The sequence below is a fragment of the Mus caroli genome, unplaced genomic scaffold (assembly GCF_978045245.1).
Source record: "Mus caroli unplaced genomic scaffold, Mus_caroli_1 scaffold_2, whole genome shotgun sequence".
Taxonomy (NCBI): Eukaryota; Metazoa; Chordata; class Mammalia; order Rodentia; family Muridae; genus Mus; species Mus caroli.
In genome coordinates, this window is record NW_028227257.1 from 7,485,101 (window position 1) to 7,500,738 (window position 15,638).

Consider the following 15,638-nt stretch of genomic DNA (forward strand, 5'->3'; position numbering starts at 1 on the left):
CTGGCCTGGTCAACTTTTCCAAATATGAAGGCTTCATGCATTGCTTCTTATTCGCATTATTTTTTTAAACAGTGTCTTTTGTGTTTCAGGATGGCCTCAAAGTCACAATGCAGCCAAGAATGACCTTGAACTTCTGATCCTCCTGCCTCCACTCTCAAGTCCTGGGACTATAGCTGTGCACCAACCACCACATCTGATCCCTGCAGGGTTGGGAATCACACAATGAGGGACAGGCACTTTACACACTGAGCCTCACCCCAGGCCTCACTACTTTTAAAACTACTTTTAAAAAAAAGGTTTTTGTTTGTTCGATTGAGAAGTCAACTCTTCATGTCACCTTTTCAGCTCGGCTTTCCTGCCATTGTGTTTGCATGATTCCTTGTGACTCCCATAAAGGAGCACGCTTTATCATGTCTATTGGTGTTGGGGAGTTGGGACAACCCTACAGTCTTAGCAATAGCTTCCCAGAGACTCACACCCCTGAGGCTGAAGTGTGGATGGAGCTGGCTGAGAAGGACACCCCTAAAGCCGACGATAACATGCAGTCCCCGCCGGCCCGGCTGGCCACAAGTTTCCTTCGGAGGAAGCAGGATGTAATTCCAGAGCCCAGTGACTGCAGACTGGAGTGCCTGGTCCCACCAGCCTTGGAGCCCCTGTGATCTAAATCCTCATAAACTGATTACTTTGGTGTCTTTTCAAGTTTGGGGCTAATTTAATTGACTGCTGTGTGGAACCCCAGGAAAGAGGGTAAGAAAACCATTGAAGTCCTTACTGTTAAATAAAATCCACCGACAAATGTCGGCTGCTGAGGGCTTAGACAAACCTGGGTCACCAGCCAAGAGCTCACCCACAGCAATTGCACCCCTTGTCTGACAGAAGTCAGAAGTCCCAAGCTTCCCTGCTGGGTACCCCCTCCCCTTGTCTATGGCTCCAAGACACCCACACTGATTTTATTCTTAATGTTTTATTTCAAAACAGCGTTTTGCAGCCTTCAGAAGTGTCATGCGTTCATATGTGGCTGCTCTTATTTGATCCGATCGATGCCATTGATTTCCCTTTAAATGCAAAGATTGCACAGTTCAGCTCTAATTGTGGATCTGGTGGGTTGCAAGGGCTGTCTCTGGGAGGCAGTTGTTTTAGTTTTCCTCTCATAAATCAGCCGCTATTGGTGAGCATGGGCTGGGCCTGACCTGCCTTTGTTAGCATTGTCCCCGTTTATGTAGGGCATGGCAGCCTCTGACCCCACAGGGGGCAATGCGCCTGTGCTGTGTGCACAGTCAGCAGGAGGAGGCACATCAGCATTGAATATCCCGGTGAGGAGTTTGAGTCCTAACTGAGGATTTCAGCAGGTTCAGCTAATTTGGCCTAGGGGATATTTTCCAATGGGTGTGGCCATATGTGTGTGTGTGTGTGTGTTGTGCAAACCTATGCCAGGGCCTAACCTCAGGCTCTGTCTACCTTGGCTGACTTTTAAGACAAAGTCTGTCACTGGCCTGGTCTGCAGTTCACCTATTAGCATAGACTGGCTGACTATTAAGCCCCAAGCATCTGGGGGTCTCTCCACGTCCCTGGCGTGGGGATTACAAACAACATATAAACAAGGAGGAGGAAGGAGGGGGCTAGCAAACCCACACACCTGCCAAACCACTGCCTGTCTTTAACCTAATTCCTGAGGGAAGGCAGTGGTTTGGCAGGTGTGTGGGTTTGCTAGCCCCCTCCTTCCTCCTCCTCCTTCTCTGTTTCCTCCTTATTTTGCCTTTTGATTATAACATTTTTGGGAAAAAATGTGTAGATCTGGGAATTATTATATTAAAAGAGGTAATCCAGGCCAGAAAAACAAATACTAGGTCTCAATCTTGGAACCTAGTTTCTATGATTATGCATGTGTGCCTGTGGCTGTAAGTCACAGAACTGGAAAGGAATGCAGACCATGAGCAGGAGTGGGTGGGGTGGGTAGGGAGCTGGGGGCTGGTAGGCTGAGAAGAGAGAGAAGATGGTGAGTTCCTGTGCCCTGGAAGGGGGTGGGGGTGGGGTGGACGTGCACAGGGGTTGGAGGCAAGGCTTTGGGGAGACAGAGAAGGGAGATCAAAACCAACAGAAATGGCTCAGTGAAACCTGATTCTTTGTTCGCTAATTATAAAACAGTAAAAACAGACAAAAAGGCAACTGTGTGTCCCAAGGCCCCCTCCTCACAGCAGGGGTCCTATTTTACACTTTAGGATTAAAAGAGGCAGCTCAAAGAAAGCTGTAGAGCTGCCCAGCTCAGCGCAGCAGCGCAGCACAGTCAGTTAAGAGAAGGGTCAAGACTGCTGTCCCCAGAGCCCTCCACCCTGTCCTCACTCTTGTTTTTGCTTCTTGGGTGGCTACTTCCCTGCCCACCTCCTTCCACAGGTGGAATTGCTTTTATCATGTGAAGGGCCATCCCAGGTTTGGAGAGAGACTTTTGTTGTAAGCACACTTGATAAGACATCTCCCCTAAACACACCCAAGAGTTCCAACAAAGAACAAATCCCGTCTGTAGGATGCCTCTGGAGATCGGTCAGGAAAGTAACTTTTCTGTTCAGGAGATGGTGCTAAACTACTCACCTTTTGGGAGTCACACTGAGTTGGGCCCTTTCACACTGGGCCCTTTTGGGGGACATGGGTTGAGTGCTGGCTTCTGGTCATCCTGCTCTCCAAGTGACCTGAGCTGTACTCTCCTGTATGAAGCACAAAGAAATCATGAGAAAAGTTCACTTTACCCTCCATTTTCTTTTGTTGAGAGGGTGAGAGCATACTCATGGATGGTGGCCCTCTGAACGGAAAAGTTTAACAGGTTGGTGAAGTAAAGGTTTGGTGGGCCCAAGGGCACCGAATGAATTAAGTGTTATGTCTTCCATGTCTTCGTGATTCAAACAGGCCTGGCAGCTGGTATTGAAAGACCCACAACGTGAGGACTCCCCCACATTCTGACTGAGGATAGGTGACACCCCAAATCACTCAGGAGAAATGGTCTTGCTGCAAACTGCAAGAGGACTTTTAATTCAAGAGCGCTTTTGGGCCCACAGTCATACACCACGCAGGGGTAGAGGACCGTGGCGCCCCGAGTAGCTGAGTAAGGGGGTATTTAAAGGAAGAAACCACAACTCAAGGAAGTGGGGAGGGCATTGTTGGAAAATACCAAAGATACCAGTTAAGAGTCACAAGGAAGTACAAAGTCACAAAAGTCACAAGGAATACCTGGTAATTGTGCAGGTTATCTCTCAAGACAGTTTCTAAGAGCCCCTAACAATAGCACATTTGCATAGCGGGTTCCAGCAACAGCCAGGGTTACCTTTCTTTTGAACGAGCACTGAACCCAGGAAGCGGGTGGGTGGAGGAATGTCGCTATCTGTTTTATGATTAGCATACCTTGGAGCATTGAGTCACAGAGGCCACATTCTCAAGCCTGGGCCTAAAGACCTAGAATTTTGTTTTTATGTTATACTTTTTCAGTATGTAATCGGGGCCTAACAACTGGTGGTGAAGTAGAAGGGCCTTTTCTTGGCAAAATACATCACTAAGCTTCTGCCAGACGTCAGCCAATGGGAAGCTGAAAAGATGGTCAGAGTGATATGGTTCAGAACCTCCCCAGGGGGTGGACGCACAGACCTAATAACCACACACAATCTGCTGTCATGGTGCTTTGCGTGGGTGACTGGGCCAACACAAGACACACCTGCTATACAGAAGCCACTATGGTGCTAGAGTCGGAGTCACTGTGCCCCAGCTCCTCAGAGCTCAGCTCAGTGCAAAGGGATGAGGGCAGAGGGTGGGAGGGAGGGCTGGGTTCTTTTAGCCAAGGCTAGTTCTTCCTAAGGAGTATCTGAAGAACTGGAAAGCTGAGCTTTTACGTAGAAATTGAGCAGGAATGTTTCAGATTGTTAGATGACAGGATGGCAAAGGCATTGCTCTGCTCAGCAGACAGAACAGGGAAGAATGAAAAAAAAGCAAGCTGGGGACGTTGGCAGTACTCACATGGGTATTTGGTCCCTGCTGGATTGAAGTGTGGGAACGTGGGAAGCGCTGGAGCAGTTGAACTGGAGTTAGAGCCGATGTCTGTGCCTGGAGGTAGCTAGCTCAGTTGGTAGAGTGCTTGCCTCCTGTGGGTGAAGCCCTGCGTTTGGTCTCCCTCACCACAGAAATGGTACATGGTAGTATGGTGATTGTAACCCCAGCATTCCGGAGGTAGAGGCAGGAGGATAGGAAGTTCAGGGCCATTCTTGGCTGCGTTGTGAGTCTGAGGCTATCCTGTTTTGTATGAAGCTCTGTCTCAAAAATAAAAGCAACCATACAAAAAGTAGAAGAAATTGGTGCCAATTACCTGCTCTAGGAGGGCGATTGAGCTGCCCTTTCCATCCAGGATGGAAGGTTGAAAGAGGACTGTCTTAGTCAGGGTTTCTATTCCTGCACAAACATCATGACCAAGAAGCAAGATGGGGAGGAAAGGGTTTATTCAGCTTACACTTCCATATTGCTGTTCATCACCAAAGGATGCAGGACTGGAACTCAAGCAGGTCAGGAAGCAGGAGCTGATGCAGAAGTCATGGAGGGATGTTCCTTACTGGCTTGCTTCCCCTGGCTTGCTCTCTTATAGAACCAGGACTACCAGCCCAGAGAAGGTCCCACCCACAAGGGGCCTTTCCCCCATGATCACTAATTGAGAAAATGCCTTACAGCTGGATCTCATGGAGGCATTTCCTCAACTGAAGCTCCTTTCTCTGTGATAACTCCAGCCTGTGTCAAGTTGACACACAAAACCAGCCAGTACAAGGACCATTAAAGAACTGTGCTCTCTGTTTCCTTACTGCACGAGCTGGATTAATTTGCTACCCTGGGATGGGGAAACTTCATTTCCCCTTTAGTTCCTGGTAGTTATGGCTCCATCAGTTAATGAGGCGAGGGAGTGGAGCTTTGTGAGAACCTTCCAGACGTTCCTTTAAGGGCTTACTACTCTTCAGGATAGGAGGAGACCGTTTTTACCTTTCCATTTTCTCCTCCCTCCTCCATGCTCCTTGCAATACAGATGTGAGGGTCTGAGCCCACGCAGCTGTCTTGTACTAGGCATTAAACTGGACAACAGAAGCTGCGTGCTATGCAGTGGGCAGAAAGAAACCGGCTCTGGACTCATGAACAGCAGTGAGTATTTAAGTTGTTGTTGGGGAACTTTTTCAGCAAAACCCAACCCTTCCGAGTGTACTAGATCTGACTTCCACTTGCCTTGCAGCTTTGGTAAGCTTTAGTGTCCTCTGTTAAGCAAGGGAAACAACAGCACCTGTAGTAAATGTTTGTGGGGATGAAGATTGCTGGGGCTGGAGAGAGTGGAACCAGTGAAGTTTTGCCATCCAACCGTAAGAGGTTGAATCGGGTCTTAAAAAAAAGATCCGTGTAAAAGAGTTGAACATGTCCTAGTGTTATACACTCCCAGTCCCATGCTTGCGGGGCAGCAAGGGAAGTTCCTGGTCAGTCAGCCCAGCCTACTCCATAAGCTACAGGATGATGAGAGGTTCTATCTCCTTAAAACAAGGAGAAAGACTCCTGAGGAAGGATAGGTACCTGAGGTTGTCCTCCAACATCCCCATGTCAAAGACACACATAAATACATACCTGCACACACAGGAATTAAAGGTGTCCATGCATGGAGAGTAGTTAGGACATTATCTGTTGCTTAAAAAGCTAACTCATACAGCGGAAAAAGCTCAGTTCTTTATAGACGGCTGTGGAGGAGGTGAGAAGCTAGACGATGCAAATGTGGAAAGCTGTGTCGCCTTCCAGAAGAGAGGGAAGGTGGGCGTGAGGCATTTCAATGGAAACGAGGGCATCGGGGAGAAGAGGTGAAGGGCTAGAAGAATTGTGGGATTATTAGTTAGTGGGAGTCCCACTCACCCCCAAACTGAAACTGAAAAGGCCGTGGTGGAAATTGGATGGGAACTTCATCAAGTATGGTTGTACCAGGCAGACAAGGAAAGAATCCAACATCCTTAGCACTTGCTTGAGGGGATGCTATCATTGGATTCTGAGGTTCCGTAGTGGGGAGTGAGGACTGAGGCCAAGCATCAGGAAGAGTTAACAAGTTCTTGACTGTGGGCCATGCTGGTCATTGCCTCAGGATTGCTTGTGGGTGGGGAGTTGCATATCCCTGACAGAAGTCGCTGGTTGTTACCTAGAGTGCTCAGGGTGGAGGGGTGGCAGGTTTCACTCTCATCGTAAGACAATTTATCTGTAGGGCCTAATGTTCCTGGAAACTGTGGTCACCGCATGACAGAACGGCCCAGCTCAGCAAAGGCAGCTACAAACAGAGACAGACAAGCTAAGCATTCGCCTGCTTTCAGTTACCCACCAGGCATCTGCTGCAGCTGCCAGCCCACATGAGAGTCAGTGGGTGCCTTTAGCAGAAGCAGCCTTGAAGTCCTTGGTTTAGAAGACCCAGCTTCAGAGCAGCAGGGAGTCTCATGAAGTCATTAGAATGGTACCCAGAGTGGTGAGGGGCGATGCTGGTCCTCATACAGATAGATGCTGGCTGGGTCAAGGAAGCCTTGGATGCTACAAAGGCATTCATGACGGGCCATCAGAGCTACTAAAAGGCCCAGGTTTGGCAGCAACTGCTTGAACAACATCAGCAGGCCTTGTGCCATAAGGGCTCACCCTGGTTTGTCTGGGACCCAGACCTGGGATGATGAGGCCCAGGAATGGCCTAGCACAGGAGGCTCATGAGAATATGGATATGATTGGGTGTGGCTGCATTTGAAAACATAACTAGAGGGGATTCCTCACGGGGAGGGAGGGGGTTGGTGATGAGGAATGCAGGAGCCCAAAGCAAAGGATTTTTGCACAAGTCAAATATTGTTAAAATGACCACTGTCTACTGCAGCAGCTCCTAGTCAGATCCATTCACTATCTTTACCTGTGAGTTCCATTTTTACCATTATTCTCTGTTCATAATTAGTGGTTCTATTCACATTTATCCACAGTAATATTTTGCTTTACGAATTAAGTTTGGGTTTACAAACTGTGGACAAATGGACACACGGACACCAAAGCCATAGCACTATGGGTGTGTGTGCTGGTATGGAGAGGGTGGTGCTCTCCTGGTGCTCTACATTCATTGCTGTTTGATAGGCACAGGAGCCTCTGGGTGATAAACTTCTTGGTCAGTTCCTTCTGAGAGAGAGAGAGAGAGAGAGAGAGAGAGAGAGAGAGAGAGAGAATAATCTACATTTCAGAGGTGCCAGCATTTCAAGGGAATTCCAGCCAAGGCTATTTTAACGACCACCCCCAGGCCGGCACCCATTTGGATGTGTTCCTATATCTCCAGTAACCTCCTGGGAGTTTCCACCTGCATATCCTCTTGGGACCTCAAAGGTGGCAGGTAGAGAAGCAGATTCCTTGCTGACTTCCAACTTCCTCCAGACTTGCTGACGTCACTTTCAGCTTACCGGCCATAAACGTGGAAGATTCTGGTTCACTCATCTCCAGCATCTTCTAAACAAATCTAGCTTCACTTGATTCTAAACAGCTGTCTTATTAAATCACACCCTGAGTGTGTCTGCGTCTTCCCTTCCCCCTTCCCCTTACTCTAGGCTTTCAACCGATCTGTTCTCTGAGTTCAGCCTCCTCTCCTTCTCCCTTTGTTCTGCTCCAGTGTGTGTCTTCAATTGGGTTATATCCATTTCTTGCCTCTTCCCTACCAGTTCTGCCAAGAGGTGGTTGGGGAGGTAGACCAGTTAGCCCTTTATAATTTCTGATATGTTCATGGGCTTAAATAAGGAAACCATCTTAATCAAAACAGAGTAGTTGTACACAGAGCCACCCAAGTCCCATCCTCTTAAACAGCATTCCTAATAGCCAGTCTCTGTCTTCCTATGTAGAAAGGTCAGACTTAGTCTTCTAAGTTTACTTACTAAAGTTACTAAGGTTACTTAGTCTTCTGATTGTTGTGACAAAACACCTATCAAGAAGCAACTTAAAGGGGGAGGGGTTTATTTTGACTTAAACTTGAGACAATACCATTCATTATGCTGGGAAGATGTGGTCCTTGGTTAGGGAAGGCATATGATAGTGACAGGAAGAATGTTGGTCACATTGCATCTACTGGCAAGAAACAGAGAGGCAACAGCAAGTGGGGTGAGGTTATAAAACTTCAAGACCTACCCACATCCTCCAGTGGGGGGCTACCTCCTAAGCTTCAACAACCTTCCCAAACAGTGCTGCCAGCTATCCCCAACTGTTCAAGCACAGGAGCCTATGGGAGAGACATTGAGATTTTAAACTGTAACCGAACTCAACCTCATGCCCTTGGCATCCTTCAAGCCCATCAAAAATAGTGCTTTCTGTCTGGCACAAATTCACTTCCTCAATCATTTGAATGCTCTGTTTCTTAATTTGTGTACTTATTAATCACATGATGATCCAGTATGAAAAAGATGTTTCAGCTGTGAACTCTGAAGAGGTCAGAATGTTGGAACATTGCTTCCTTCATTACCTGTATGCAGAACCTGATTTTATGATGGGGAAATTGGAGAAGCTAAGCAGTTGTATTTTTTTGTTTTACTTCTTCTGTGGTCTGCTTCCCCCTCCCCCTTCCTGTTAATTTGCATTAGGATGCATCTGTCAAATAAGCCTGAAGTCTTTTACCACTTACTGGCCTTGATAAAAAAGGTGGAAAGGGGGACAACATCTGTTTGCCTCTGGCCCTTAAGATTTCTGAGGTTTGGTGGTGGTGGCAGTGGTGTTGCCAGCTGTCTCCCAAAGTCTGTTTGTCACTACTTAGGGAAAGAATTTAATGATCTCAACTTGACCCAGGTTTGCAAGGACAAGCTGGAAGAAGAACACTTTGGATAAAAGGTGGAGATAGCTGTAGCTTTCTCATCTGAGGAGAAAGACCACTTCTCTCTCTGCGGCCTGAAGGAGAGTAAATCGAGACAGGGACAGGGTCAGCAGAGGCAGGGGCACACAGGATGACCCTGGAGGCTAGGAGCCATGTCTTACACTAAGTCCAAGCTGACCTAGCCATAACCCTAACCCTAACCCTAGCCCTAACCATAACGCTAACCATAACCCTAACCCTAACCCTAACCAATCCTAACCCTACCTCTTAAGAAGTCCATCTGGTAAACCCAACATATGTAAAGGATATGATTTAATAGTTAAACTAGCCTGCAGTCACCCTGGCTTATGGTATTTGCTTTGTTTACTCCATATATTTTCCTCTCTCATAAAGCGGGTTCTTCAAGGTCAAAGAGGACAGTGTTTAATTCAATGCCATTTACCGAGCACTCCTCTCTTCCTATCAGAATGCTAAATGTCAGCACAGAATTTCACAAATACGTTTCTCCATACCCTACAAATATGTTTCTACTCTACAATGCATCTGCATGTCAACTAAGTGTCAGGTGGTGAGGTCAATTAGGTCACCAGTCATAACCAAGACCCAGAACTTTCCACATTCTCTAAATGCCTGAATGAGGGGTTTTGTGTTTGTGATGTGTGCTGCCAAGACATTGAAGGTTTTTCTCTAGTAGAAGGGGCCTGACTAAGAGGCGGTAGCCAAGGAAGGCTAACATGGAAGTCAGGAATGCTATGGGAGTGAAGGGGTCAAGTTTGCAAATACTCCAGGGGGAGAAGAAAAAGGGAGACAGGGACGTGGGAGGGAGAACTCCTGTTGGAATCACATGGGTCCTACTCGTACAGCATGGAGTGTTTTAACCTGGGTATATCAGGAAGCCACGGAAGGATTAACATCTGCATGTGTTACTTCATAGACAGAAGGCAAGGATGAAGGGAGAGATTGAGGGGGAAGTCCTGCCCTCGACCAAGTGAGAGCTGATATCATGGTGGCTGATACCAGTGTGGGCAGTGAGGATCCAGGAAGAGGTGGATTAGGGAGAAATATTGATGATTCAATCAAAAGGGCCCGTGAGGAAGAAGAACTGAGGCAATAACAGAGAGCCAGCAGCCATGTAAGTGGCTCCCACCTGCCACCTTTAGGATTCAAGTGTCCTTTACTGAGTTTGGGAAAACAGAAGAGAAGGGTCAGGAGAGAAAGGTCACAGGTTTCTGGGAACACTCTGAGATGGTTTTATCAGTGAGGAGGCTGCATGGGAGCTCCCTGCAATGGGCAAGGCCAGCCAGGAGACAGAAGACTTTCCTCCTGAGGGTCTCCGCGTGGGTCCAAAGCCCCCATGTGGATGCAAGCAGATCTGAGCCCTTTGGGGCTCTGAATTCAGGGCTTGTTAAAGGTGTGAGGCCTCATGTAATTCGCAGCAGGGATGAAGAGGAAGATGACGTAAGTGAAGTTAGCCAGACTCTGAGGCAATGTCACATTATTTGCTCAGACAATTCAATATGTATTATATGTATATATGTTGTAATCACATAACATAAAAGTAGAAAGAGAAACCACTGGGACTGAGCGGTTGAGGGGGACACTCGAGGGAGATCAGATCAGAGCAATGGGTGGACAGCAGGAGATGGACATCCATAATGATGAATGAGATAAGTGGTCTGTTTGCTGGAGAGATGGCTCAGTGGCTGAAATGCTTTCTGAATAAGTTTGTGGACCTGAATTCAGAGTCCCAGAACTCACATAAATGTCAGCTGTGCCAGTGGGTGCCCGTGACACATGAAGACACATGGCTGCCTGGAGCTAGCCAGTCTAGCCAAGATGGTGAACTCCTGGCTCAGTGATAGACTCAGTCTCAAAAATATGGATAATAGCAGAGCAAGACACCTGAGGTTCACCTCTGGCCTCTACATATGCACAAGCAGACAAGCTCATGGGCACATGTATGTGTTCATACACGCACACACCACTCAGACACATAAAAAAATTTATAAAAAGTGAACTATACTTTGAAACAAACAAAGCAGCGACTTGTGGGGGTGGAGCCACCCAGGCACATGTAGGGTGGGTGATCAGGGGCCATGTACAGCTGTGCACGTGGCCCAGACAGGCCATGTGTTAGATGTCATGCTGCCTCATTCGGGCTGTTTCTACCATGAAGGTCACACTTCAAGGGTTTTCTGAGGAATGCAGCTTCCATCTGGGTGAAGGTCTTACACATAAAACAACAGCACTCATCAGTCTCATTGTGAAGGCTTTTTCTTTTTTTCATGAAGAGAAAAGACAGTTGATGATAATTTCTCCACAAGATACAACAATTCTGGCAGGCCTTTTTTTCCCCCCCAGGAGGCGGGGGGAGCGTGAGGGGTAGAGGACGGTAGGTGGGAAACGTGCAATGGGGCAGTGGTGTTTTGAGGAAAGATAATTGCACTGTGTGTGGGATACCACCAGCCAAATGCTGTTAAGATTTTTTAAAAACAATGAAAAATTAAATCAGCAAACAAGAATTCAGTCTATCAACCTGTTTCTTCCTATTTGTTTTACGCCGTGGACAGTGGCTGGGTTACTTTTTCTCCTTATTGTGGTCTACTGTAGTATCTTAGGGTTTTACTGCTGTGAACAGGCACCATGACCAAGGCAACTCTTATAAGGACAACATTTAATTGGGGCTGGCTTACAGGTTCAGAGGTTCAGTCCATTATCAAGGTGGGAGCAGGGCAGCAGCCAGGCAGGCGTGGTGCAGGAGGAGCTGAGAGTTTTACATCTTCATCTGAAGGCTGCTAGCAGAATATTGGCTTCCAGGCACCTAGAATGTGGTCCATACCCACAGTGACACTCCTACTCCAACAAGGTCACACCTTCTAATAGTGCCACTCCCTGGGCCTAGCATATACAAACCATCACACATAGCACTGTGCCCAGTACACAGGTTTCTTTTAGCGGGAAACAGTCTGGGGTCACCCTTAGTCACCTCCAGAGTTTCCTTGCTGTTAATTTTTAATTTCATAAGTAATTTAGGACCAGTGTTTTATTGTTAAAAATTAAATCATAGCAGACTTGTGAAGCTGAAGATTCTACTCCACACTCAGCTTGGTGCTTATAGCATAGGTGTTGTGTGTGCACTTACAAGGCTATGTGTGCACGCGAGCACATGTGTGTGTGCTCATGCGGATAATTTCTTGTTCCCATGCACATGCATGGGGGTCAGCCTGCAGGGTTTTCCCCAGTTGCCGTCTACTTTGTCTTTCCAGATTTTTAAAAATCATTTTTAATTGTGTCTCTGTGTAGCTCTGAACACATTAGTCCAGGAGCTTGCAGAGGCCAGAGGTCTTGGCTCCCTGGAGTTGGGGTTGCAGGCAGTTGTAAGTTCCTGGATGTGGGTACTAGGTACCAAACTTGGATTTTTCCTCTTAATCTCTGAGCCGTCTTTCCAGCACACCGCTTGTGTTTCTGATACGGGGCCTCTCTCACTTGGACGTGGGGTCACCAATTAGTCTAGGCTGGCTGGCCATAGCGGCCCAGGGGTTCTCCAGTCTCTGCTTCCTCAGCTCCTCAGCACGGTGATTATAAGCACATGCTACCACATTGGCTTTTTTATGTGCGTTCTGGGGATCAAACGCTGCTGGCCCTCCTGTTTGCAAGGCAAGCACTTTATCTACTAAGTCATCTCCCCAGCGCTCACAAGACATTTTAAAAGGACAAGGTTTTCTTGTAGCTTGTGGAAGGAGACAGAGAAATATATGCTGTGTACTCTTTTACACATGTCGCTGTCACTTGGGTTTTCTGCTTAAAAGTGTGTCCCGCAGATCTGGCTGCATCACTGAGCTGCGGGACACTCTTTCCCCATTTCTTGCAGCAGTCTGTGTTTCCCTGCTGTAAGTTACTTTGTCATTCTGTGTTGATGGATTTCCTAATCTTTTCCCACCACAGCGGGGCTGCCTGGACCATCTCTCAGGTTTGTCCTGTGTCCCACATGAACTTCCTAAGAGAATGATGGGTTGTTTTGTGATTTCTTTTTTTCATCTCAGATGATTTAGATTTCTGTGCACAGATTCATTCTTTCCCCCTCCCTCCTCCTCTCTCCCCTCCTTCTTCTTTCTCCTTCCCCTTCTCTCTCTCCCTCCCCCTTCCCCCTTTCTTCTCCCTCTCCCCTTCCCCTTCTTCTCTTCCTTCTCCTCCTCCTCTTCTTCTTTTCTTCTTCTTCACAGTTACAGGCTCCCAAACTATATAGTTCTGGCTTACCTCAAAGTCATGGTCATCCTGCCTCAGTCTCCTTAGTGCTGGGATTAAAAGTTCAATCCTAGCAAGCCTTTGCCAGATTTTCTATTGGGCCAGGCTGTAGTGAAGAAGAGCTTGTATTCATTATCTTGTTGAGTCCATCTGTCATTCGTGAGGTGGGCTCTGCTATCCTGCTAACATTGCAGATGAGAGACCAGATGTTCCTCAAGGTCACACAGTTGTCTCAAGAACAAATGGTGGCAAAATGCTCCGGCAGGTGACTGTCCCCAGGTTATGTTCGGGGACTTCTCTTCTTTCCCAGGTGGATGGAGCTCTATTAAGTTGCTCAGTTCCAGCCAGCTTCAGCCATCCCGTCTGGAATGTAAGGCTCTGCGTAGTACTTTCTAGTTAGAAGTCACACGACTTACAAGTTTTTACATGACTCCAGCAACACACATGAGCTTTCAGAGGGTGGGAGTGGCCATTCACCGCACTTTGTACTGTCAGAGTCCATGTCTTCATGGGGATTAGATTCTTAGCGACAGCTAAGAATAGAACATAGAGAGACAGTCCTGAGCACAGACACCGAGCTGGACAGCCATGGTCTTCTGCCCTCACCTCCATGACTGCGGCTGCTACAGACAACTCTACATGTTCTGGTTGCTCCTTTTAAATGGACACTGAGTTAGAGACATTGCATTGCTTTGAATCTTTGCAGAAAATAGGAATTAGATAGATTCCCTTGTCCAAGATCTCTAGCTAATCTGCTAAATAAAATGGTATAGGGGGCCAGAGAGATGGCTCAGCAGTTAAAAGCATGTATTGAGGACCAGCGTTCAGTACCCAGCACCCAAGTAGGCTGGCTCAGAACAGTCTGTGATCCCAGTTCCAGGAGATCTGACCCCCTCTTCTGGCCCCTGAGTGTACCTGCATACTCATACACAGAGATACACTTAAATAAAAATACAACTTAAACATGGTGCCTGAATAGGACTGAGTTTTGGAGTCTTTAATAATCGTAGTAGTTGAACACCAATTAAAAATAACCAATGGTAATTATACAGTACCTTCAGATAGGTACCACAGACCATGCTGAAGCTCTACAAAAACCACCAGGTAGAAAATCTTGGTTGCAAGGTCGTACACCACACCTACTCTTCTACAAGAACAAAGGGCAGGCAAGTTTCAGTCCTGCTGGCTTTAAGCATGGCTGTATCCAAGAGCTTGTACACTATCCTATGGACTCAGCCTTAGCCAGTTTAGGGTTTGGTGCCAGCTCTTCTGCTTGGCATCTGTCGTGATACGCTTCCCTCCTATGGTGATATGTCAACCACTTTCTATAAGCTTGAACTGAGTTCTTTTGATAACTTAAACTGAATTAACTCTCTTTCCCTGAAAGCTAACACAAAATACTCGAGTTGAGCATTATAATCAATCTGATTGGTCTAGCTTGGGAAATGTGTCTGTCTTTAACTTCTTTGCCCTGTGCCCAGGGACAAATTGCTTTTGGTGACCAAGCCTGGCCCCAACATTCATACTTGAAGCTGGAGATGGAAAAATCAGGCCCCATCAGGATCACTACGGAGCCTGGGAGAAGTGAAGGCGGTGTGGTAGAGACAACTGGGCAGGGATGGAGGATGCCGGGGAGTGGCTTTGGATTTGGTTCTCAGGGCATTTCCATTGTTCCAGGTCAGACGCCGGGTGGCTGTCTTGCCTGATTATTGTTTGCTCCCCTTGGCTAGCTGCTGGATGATCTGGGCTTTGTGCCTGGATTTGGCATCTCTTATAAGAGGCCCTGACTACTGTACCTCAGCTCCAGCATCCTGTCCGCAGCTACTCCTCAGGCTCTGAGGATGATGGAGCATCTGAGTAATTCCATCAGTGTCTATCACACAAGTTCTCTGAATGGCACCCGGGGATGAGGTCAGCTCATGGGTCTATTAAGAGAAAATCTTTGCAAAACCAATCCACAGGGACTGAAGAGCTGTTGGTTTTTCCAGTGGCCCATCAAGTGGCTTTATGCTCACAGGGAGAGCGACAGGGACTTTATACATCAAGAGAGAGGCTCGCCTTGACATGCTAACACAGCTGGAATATGGACAAAGTGTTGTTTACTTTGCCTGATGCACAATTAGTGGGAATCAAAATGTCTCCAGATGCACTCACTGTAGTAAATTATTAGGTGATTAACCTTAATGCTTTCTGCTCTGACGCGCCAGCTCACTTCTGCTTGGGATCCGTTGAGAGCATTTTTTTCAGGCAGTAGAATATAGGGCTGTCCTGGAAGCCAGTGCTGAGCACAAGCCGGGAGATAGGGGAGGGGCTTAGAGAGGAACTGCTTCTGAGAGGGGGAAGGAAAACCTGGGCTCACTGTTAGAGGCAAAATACAGACCTACCACATAAAGGACAGGACCGAGAAACTGAGGGAAGGAGGCATTCCCTCAAAGAATCTCAACCCCAGCTCCATCTCCCTCTCTTGCTCGCCCTCTCGCTTGCTCTCAGCAGGTTGAGGCCCTTATCTCGTCATGCTTGGATTATTTTAATAGAGAATCCTGAAATG